General features: G+C 54.6%; 1 protein-coding gene across 1 annotated transcript in view; it reads right to left on the reverse strand.

The window, feature by feature from the left end:
* The window catches only part of NOC3L (NOC3 like DNA replication regulator), a 52,053-nt gene extending 51,825 nt beyond the window's left edge, over positions 1–228 (reverse strand). Inside the window, exon 1 of the mRNA XM_078773747.1 lies at positions 27–228. The gene's annotated coding sequence lies outside the window, so the exon portion shown is untranslated. The remainder of the gene's footprint in view (positions 1–26) is intronic.
* Between the last annotated feature and the right edge of the window lie 9,312 nt (positions 229–9,540).

Here is a 9,540-nt window from a genome sequence, read left to right on the forward strand (position 1 = left end):
TAATAAATATTAAAATATATACGTACACACATTCGACTTCGAACATACACCGCACTAAATATGGCTGCGAACTATTACGATTATTATGAACGTTTTTGACAAGAATATAAATATAATAGACAACAAATGGAAAAAATTAATAAAAGGAATCAATTAATAGCTAAATGCAAAAAAACAAGACAGAGATGATAACAAATGTTGACATAATGTTAAGTTTGATGTTGTGGTATTTTTTGTTGAGTTAAACAACTAGCAACTCGTAATTATATTCGGATTATTCCATGGGAAACGGTGCTAACTTTTATTTTCAATTTTGCTTGCAATATGTTGTAAAATAAATAAACGGGAAACCGTTCGGGCTAACGATAAGACTGTTATACACCCCTAAACAAGTGCCACCTCTTCAGAGATCTCAATGTTCAGAGATCAAGCTATTGGAGAAGAGGAAGGATTTAATGTCTGAAGCAATGATGGATTCCATGACTTTGCTGATAATTGGGAGAAGGCTGATTGGTCTGTAGTTGCAAGGATCTGTTTTTGCACATTTTTTGTGTAAAGCGGTGATGTTGGCTGGTTTCCAAGCTGATGGCAGATGACCTTGAACAAAAGAGGGTGAAGAGAACAGAGAGAGGGAGTGAAAGAGTGGCAGAGCCGGATTTTAGGACCCGTGGGCTGATGCCGTCAGGTCCAGTTGCAGAATCAGAGTCGAGGGTTGACAGAAACTTCACCACCTTGTCAGGAGGTTAAGGACACAGAGTCTAGGAGCAGCTGGGTACGACTGGGTACGGTGGGTACAGAGAGGGATGGGTTTGGGACACAAGATTTAGAGGCAAACACAGAGTTGAGGCATTCAGCTTTTTCACGTGCGGAGTCAGCTCTGTAGCCGTTTGAGGTAAGGGAGGGGATGGAGGGGGAACAAACACCAGAAACAGATTTGACCAGACACCACCAGGATTTGGAAGAGGGAGACAGGTTTGAGAGTTCAGTCTTGAGAATGGAGAGATATTATTTCCTGGCTCTCCTGAGGGTGGACACACACTTGTTTCGGGCTTTGTGAAAGGAAATTAGATTTCCTTCCATTGGATTTGCTTTCCGGGAGGCGAAGGCAAGTTGTTTCTGGGCAACAGCCTCATCACAAGATTCCGTGTACCATGGATGGGAGGAAGGGTATGACAACGTAAGACGAGATGGGATAAATCTGTCCATGAGAGAGAGCAATTTACTTTGGAAGAATTCACAGGATGAGTTGATGTCAGAGGCAATAGAGATGGGAGACCAGTCCAGATGATTGATGGCTGCTTGAAGACCATGCCAGTTGGCCTGAGTGAAATGCCAGACTCGTCGTCGCTGAGGAGGCTCTCTGAGAATGGACAGAGAGATGTCCACTTTGACAAGCACATGATCAGATGAGCCAATTGGAGCAGAAGAAGAGCAGCAGACATTTGCAGGGAAGTTTGTCATAACCAAGTCTAGAAGAGAAGATGCTCCGTTAACACAAATAGTCTAATGAGATGATATATTTGTGGTGTTCACCGACCATACGAGTAACGAGACGCGAGATGAAGGTCGAGGCACAAGCGTATGCAACGTGCTATTTTTTTGTGTTTCCTGCAGGTGGCGCTCAAATATAGACGCACATCTACATACAGTAATCTACATACATCTACATAAAGTAATCTACACACACTAATCTACACACAGTAATCTGCAAACATCTACACACAGTAATCTACAAATATCTACATACAGTAATCTACGTACATCTACAAACATACATCAAATCTACATACATCAAAATTGACATACTCAATAATCTGCATACATCTACACACACTCCTCTGCATACAACAACATAAATAATCTACATACATCTACATACAGTAATCTACATACATCTACATACAGTAATCTACATACATCTACATACACTAATCTGCAAACATCTACATACAGTAATCTACAATACATCTACAAACACTAATCTATATACATCTACATACATATACATACTCAAATCCACATACAGTAATCTACATACATATACACACAGTAATCTACATACATCAATCTACATACATCTGTTACGTGCTCCTCCCCGACCCCCTGGTCACGGTGTACCTCCGAGCCCTGAAAGGAGTCACGGCAGAAAAATGTGTTATTCTGTATGTCAAAGATCAATGGAGAAGTCACCCCAATTGTTACTCACAAACAAATATTGTATTAAGATAACACAAGAATAACAGTACAACAATAATAGTATTCAATAGTACAATCAATATGTCCTATGATGGTACCATCAGTTTTGTAATATAGAACTCACTGTGCTCCCAGTGAGTGAAACAAGAACATCCCCAATGTCTCTTATTCCCCGGCTTCAAGCCAGAGTCGATCCGCTCCAGTGATCGACAGAACGATGTCCGATCGAGACCAGAATCCCGTTCGGATGTACAGTCACCCAGCCACAGCTGCACAAAGGCGCCCTCAAAGCGACTGGGATATCCAAAGGCGCCCTCAAAGCGACTGGGATATCCAAAGGCGCCCTCCAGGCGACTGAGAGATCACACCCTCAGGTATGGACTTTCACGGCTCACAGTCGGCGAACCGCAAATTAATCTTCAAAAGCCCCGGTGCACACACACACACACCAGATACGTCTGAAAGTGGTGAAAACGGCGGACGAAGCAAAGAAACCTTGCTCGACGCGCGAGTCAAAATGGCCGACGACCCGTTCCCGAGACGCAACGGCCCGACGATAATTCTCCTCGGAATCCACCGCCAAAAACCTGACACTCAGGTTGATCGGTCACAGCGATGACAACTCTGTCGCAGGATGATCGGTCACAGCGATGACAACTCTGTCGCAGGAATACCTTTCCTGGGAAACCCGAAAGTTCGCTAGTGACTCCTGTTCGACAACGTTTGCTTCCAAACTTGGCGCAACTCGGCTTTCTTGTCCGACTCCCTCGCTCTGCCTTCTTTCTCTCTCTTCTTCCTCTTCGTTCGGTTCCCGATCCGGTTTCCTGTTTCTTTTAACATTAACTTTTTTACCTTTTGAAAACAGTTCATGAACAATAAACCTTTTGAAAACAATAATAGTACATGGAATCAGAAATATTTACAGTGGATGCAAACCACCACAACGGAAGTGACGAATCCGTAACATCTACATACAGTAATCTACAATACATCTACAAACACTAATCTACATACATCTACATACACTAATCTACATACATATACATACATCAATCCACATACATCTACAAACACTAATCTACATACATCTACATACACTAATCTACATACATATACATACTCAAATCCACATACAGTAATCTACATACATCTACACACAGTAATCTACATACATCTACACACAGTAATCTACATACATCAATCTACTTACATCTACATACAGTAATGTACATACATCTACCTACAGTATTCTACATACATCTACATACACTAATCTATATACATCAACATACACTAATCTATATACATCTACATGAAGGAGCTGCGCTCCAACGCAGGTCGAAAGAATTGACGCGACCAAAGACGGAATTCGTCCGAGTTGCTTTATTGAAACAAAACAGCTCAGGTATTCTGACAAAAGCCCGTTTATCGGGCAGCAATATATATACACATTTATGTCGGGAAGTTTGCCCGGCAAAAGCTATACCGGGCATGCCCGGGTGTCAAGGGCGAGCCTTGGAAAGGCGAGTCTGGACCTGCCCGGGCGTGTTTGGCTGCGGCCTGGCAAGTCGAGGCTGGGCGTGCCCGGGCGCTCTGGACGAGCACTGGAAAGGCGAGAGCGGGCATGCCGGGACGCTCTGGGCGAGCCCTGGAAAGGCGATAGCGGGCATGCCCGGACGCTCTGGGCGAGCCCTGGAAAGGCGATAGCGGGCATGCCCGGACGCTCTGGGTGAGCCCTGGAAAGGCGAGAGCAGGCATGCCTGGGAAAGACGAGACCGGGCGTGCCCGGGAGATTCGGGCGTGCCCGGGAACAGTGAGTCCGGGCATGCCCGGGAGAGGCGCGTCTGGCCGTGTTCTGGCCGGTGCAAGGCGATTGTGTGCATCCAGCGGTAACCGCTACACACGCCCCTCCAGAATCGACCTGCACCGGCAGGGTCAATTTAAGGGGGGTCCGGATGACCCGGCCGAAGCGACCCCTGGAGGGTCGTGGGGAGGGGTCCGACGTGGTGGTGGGTGGTCGAGCGGGGGGAACTGTGGACGGGGGGCGGCCTCGCCGCGGAGGAAGGGCCAACCGTGGTGGTCGGTCGACGTCCATGTGCGCCGGTCTGAGGCGGTCCACAGAGATCCGGTCCGACCGGCCGCCAACGTCGACGACAAAGGACTTGTCGCCCCGTCGCAGGACCCGGAAGGGCCCGTCGTACGGCGGCCGGAGTGGCCCCCGGTGCGCGTCATGACGCACAAAGACGTACTCCGCTGTGCGAAGCGCCGGGGGGACGTAGGACTGGGGGCCACCGTGGCTGGACGTTGGCACGGGGGCAAATCGGCGGGCGGCCTCCTGGAGGTCCGAGCGCTGGTGTGCGGCGGACCAGGGACTGGTAGCGTCGGGCACGAACTCGCCCGGGACGCGGAGCGGCTGGCCGTAGACGAGCTCGGCGGCGGACGCCCGGAGGTCCTCCTTGGGGGCCGTGCGGAGGCCCAAAAGGACCCACGGCAGCCGGTCGATCCAACCGTCGTCCTGAAGGCCGGCCATGAGTGCGGCCTTCATGGAGCGGTGAAACCGCTCGCACAACCCGTTGGCTTGGGGGTGGTAGGCCGTGGTGCGGTGCGGCGTGACCCCCAACGAGCGGGCGACCGCGCCCCAAAGTTCGGACGTGAACTGTGGGCTGCGGTCGGACGAGATGTCCGCCGGTGCGCCGAAGCGCGCGACCCAGGTGGCGATGAACGCCTGCGCCATGTCGGCGGTGGTGGTGGAGGTGAGGGGCACGGCCTCCGGCCACCTGGTGGTCCTGTCCACCATGGTGAGCAGGTGGGTGAACCCCCGCGATGGGGGCAGGGGACCCACCAGGTCCACGTGGACGTGGCCGAAACGCCGTGCAGGCACGGTGAAAGGTGCCAGCGGGGCCTGGGTGTGGCGGTGGACCTTGGCCCGCTGGCAGGCCGTGCAGGCGTTGGCCCAGTCGCGGACGTTCCGTCGAAGGCCGTGCCAGACGAAACGCGCCGACACCAGCTTCTGAGAAGCTTTCCGGCCCGGGTGAGAAAGGCCGTGGATGGAGGCGAAGATGCGGCGCTGCCAGGAAACGGGCACGATGGGGCGAGGCTGGCCCTGGGAGACGTCGCAGAGCAGGACGGTGCCCGCGAAGGGGATGTCGGCCAGGCGGAGGCCCGTGTCCGCCGCCTGGAGGGCCTGCACCGAGGTGTCGGTGGTCTGGTCGGCCGCCATGAGCGCGAAGTCCACGCCGAGGTGGACCGCGTTCGTGCTGGCCCGAGAAAGACAGTCGGCCACAGCGTTGTCTTTGCCGGCGACGTGCCGGATGTCCGTGGTGAATTCCGACACGGCGGAGAGGTGGCGCTGCTGGCGGGCCGACCACGGCTCCGTGACTTTGGCCATTGCGTAGACCAACGGCTTGTGGTCGACGAAAGCCGTGAACGGGCGGCCCTCCAGGAGGTGTCGGAAATGGCGAACGGCCAGGAATAGACCGAGCAGCTCGCGGTCGAACGTGCTGTATTTTAACTCGTTCGGCCGGAGCTGCCGGCTGAAAAAAGCGAGTGGCTGCCAAACCCCGTCCACCCATTGTTCATGGACGGCGCCCACCGCGTAGTTGGAGGCGTCCGTAGTGAGGGCGATGGGCGCGTTGAGCACCGGGTGAGCCAGCAGCGTTGCGTCGGCGAGGGCCCGTTTTGCGCTCGCGAAGGCCGCGTCCATGGCCGCGGACCAAACGATGTCATGCTTGGCCGGCTTGCCCTGGAGGGCCTCGTAAAGGGGCCTCATGAGCTGAGCAGCGCGGGGCACGAATCGGTGATAAAATTTCACCATGCCGAGGAACTCTTGTAGGGCCTTGATGGAACGGGGACGCGGGAACGTAATGATGGCCTCGACCTTGGTCGGCAGCGGCACGGCCCCGGTCTTGGTGATGCGGTGGCCCAAAAAGTCAACGGTCGTCGTGCCGAAGTGGCATTTGGCCGGGTTGACAATTAAGCCGTGCTCGCTGAGGCGACCGAACAGTGTTCGGAGGTGGAGGAGGTGCTCGGCGCGGGACGTGCTGGCGACGAGGATGTCGTCCAGATAGAAAAAAAGAAATGGCAGGTCGCGCAGCACGCCGTCCATTAAGCGCTGGAACGCCTGGGCCGCGTTCTTGAGGCCAAACGGCATCCTCAAAAATTCGAACAGGCCGAACGGTGTGATGACGGCCGTCTTCGGGACGTCGGCCGCCCGGACAGGTACCTGGTGGTATCCCCGTATCAGGTCAATTTTGGAAAATATGACCCGTCCCGCCAAACGGGCGGAAAAGTCCTGGATGTGCGGGATCGGGTACCTGTCGGGGGTGGTAGCGTCGTTGAGGCGGTGGTAGTCGCCACACGGGCGCCAGCCGCCCCCCGGCTTTGGCACGATGTGCAGTGGTGAGGCCCACGCGCTATTGGAGCGCCACACGATGCCGAGGTGCTCCAATGCGTCAAACTCGGCCTTTGCCACGGCGAGCTTGGCCGGGTCAAGGCGGCGGGCCCTGGCGTAGACCGGCGGGCCCGTAGTGGGTATGTGGTGCTCGATCCCATGCCGCACTGCGACGGCCGAAAACGTCGGCCGTGTGAGGGCCGGGAATTCCGCGAGCAGGCGAGCGAACTCGTTCGCCGTCGGGAGGGCGCACGCCAGTTCGGTCAGCGCGGAGCTGCTCATCGTGCACGCCAGGGAGCTGAAGGTCTCGGCGTTGACAAGGCGACGACGTTTGACGTCGACCAGCAGCCCGTGCGCGCAGAGGAAGTCGGCGCCCAGCAAAGCCATGGGGACGCAGGCTGTCACAAAGGTCCACTGAAAGCGCTGGCTGCCGAAGCAGAGGGTGACGTTGCGCGGGCCGAAAGTGCGTATGGCCGAGCCATTAGCAGCGACCAAAGAGGGGCCGCAAACGGCGTCCCGCCTGTCCTGCTCGGAGGCGGGTATGACGCTCAGTTGGGCGCCGGTGTCACAAAGGAAACGCCGCCCGGACGCTTTGTCCCGAATAAAAAGCAAGTTGCCCGAGTGGCCGGCGCTCATGGCTGGGAATGAACGCCGGCCCGGCCGTTTCCCGACTTGCCGAAAGTGCACGGGGGTCGGCACGTCCGAGCCTTGTGTCCGAACCTGGCGTGGTAATAACACCACGCCTGGTCAGGTGGAGGCCCCGGCCGTCATGTCGGAAGCAGTCGGTGCGGCGTGGCGGCCTCCAGTTTCACCGGCAGTTCGGCCTCCAACCACGCAGGGCGCTCGGGCGTCGTGGGCATCGCCTCGGACGGCGGCAGGCTCCAGGTAGCCGCGCCGATGTGTTGGCCCGCCGAGGAGATCTTATCGGCTTCCCTGGCGAGGGCGCGGGGATCGGTGATCGACGTGCCAGCCAGGGCGAGGCGTACCGGGTGAGGCAGCTGGCGAAGGAACAACTCGCGGAACAGAAAATCCGGAGAGTGCTCACCGAGCAACGAGAGCATATAGTCCATGCGTTCGGACGGGCGCGTGTCGCCGAGCTCGGGCAGGTCGAGCAGGCGCCGTGCGCGTGCCGCCGGTGAGAGGGCGAAAGCGTCGAGGAGGAGCGTCTTCAGCGCGTCATACTTGTCGGCAGCCGGCGGGTGCTCGAGGAGGCTCAGGGCGTGGGCCGCGGTGGCGGAACCGAGCGCTGCCACGACATGGTGGAAGCGGGTGTCGTCCGCGGTGATGCCTCGCAGGGCGAACTGGGAGTCCGCCTGGGCGAACCAAACAGCCGCGTGAGCCTCCCAGAAGGTAGGCAGTTTAAGAGTCACTGCCGTGTCCATGTCGGTAGGTCACCAGTGAAGGAGCTGCGCTCCAACGCGAGTCGAAAGAATTGACGCGACCAAAGACGGAATTCGTCCGAGTTGCTTTATTGAAACAAAACAGCTCAGGTATTCTGACAAAAGCCCGTTTATCGGGCAGCAATATATATACACATTTATGTCGGGAGGTTTGCCCGGCAAAAGCTATACCGGGCATGCCCGGGTTTCAAGGGCGAGCCTTGGAAAGGCGAGTCTGGACCTGCCCGGGCGTGTTTGGCTGCGGCCTGGCAAGTCGAGGCTGGGCGTGCCCGGGCGCTCTGGACGAGCACTGGAAAGGCGATAGCGGGCATGCCCTGACGCTCTGGGCGAGCCCTGGAAAGGCGATAGCGGGCATGCCCGGACGCTCTGGGCGAGCCCTGGAAAGGCGATAGCGGGCATTCCCGGACGCTCTGGGCGAGCCCTGGAAAGGCGATAGCGGGCATGCCCGGACGCTCTGGGCGAGCCCTGGAAAGGCGAGAGCGGGCATGCCCGGGAAAGACGAGACCGGGCGTGCCCGGGAGGTTCGGGCGTGCCCGGGAACAGTGAGTCCGGGCATGCCCGGGAGAGGCGCGTCTGGCCGTGTTCTGGCCGGTGCAAGGCGATTGTGTGCATCCAGCGGTAACCGCTACATACATACACAAATCTACATACATCTACATACTCAAATCCACATACAGTAATGTACATACATCTACCTACAGTATTCTACATACATCTACATACACTAATGTACATACATCTACATACAGTATTCTACATACATCTACATACATCGACATACAGAATGGCTATCGTTACAGCGATAACTTGCGAACGGCTAAAGGGATCTTCGTCAAACCTGACACAGGTATGTATAATGAGGTAAAGATGAACTGATTATATTTTGGGGTCACGAGGTCAAAGGGAAATGGTCAGAGGTCATGTTAGGTAAAATACTGTAACCACAATAACTTGTGAACCAGTGATGGGATTCTGACCAAATTTGGTACAATTTTGTGGAATGATGCAAAGATGAACCGATTAGATTTTGGGGCAAAGTGGTCAAATGTCGAAAGTCAAAGTCTGTAATAGGTCTATAACTTGAGAACCGCTGAAGAGATCCAATTCAAACTTGGTACAGGTATGTACAATATTGCAAATATTTACTTATTCGATTTTGGGGTCAAAGGTCAAATCTGTAATAGGTCCATAACTTGAGAACGGCTGAAGTGATATAATTCAAATTTGGTATTGGTATGTATGATAATGTAAAGATTAACCGATTAGATTTTGGGTTCAAGAGGTCAAAGGTTAAAGGTCAAAGTCTGGAACAGGTCTATAACTTGAGAATGGCTAAAGGGAACCGCCTTCAGAGGCCATTTTTCCCCGCAGGGCGGGGGTTGGCCTTTCTCGGGCACCGTGGTCCCATTTTTGAAGCAATGTTTTATGGACGGATGCCCATACTGCCGCCAATCCTGTTATTCGCCTCTTGCGACACACAGGGAATTACCAGTGAACTGGTACTCAATTTGCCGACCTTGGAAGGATGACAGGCTGATTGAACCCCCCTGGTGT

This window comes from Myxine glutinosa, chromosome 3, assembly GCF_964187855.1.
Source record: "Myxine glutinosa chromosome 3, kmMyxGlut1.1, whole genome shotgun sequence".
Lineage (NCBI taxonomy): Eukaryota > Metazoa > Chordata > Myxini > Myxiniformes > Myxinidae > Myxine > Myxine glutinosa.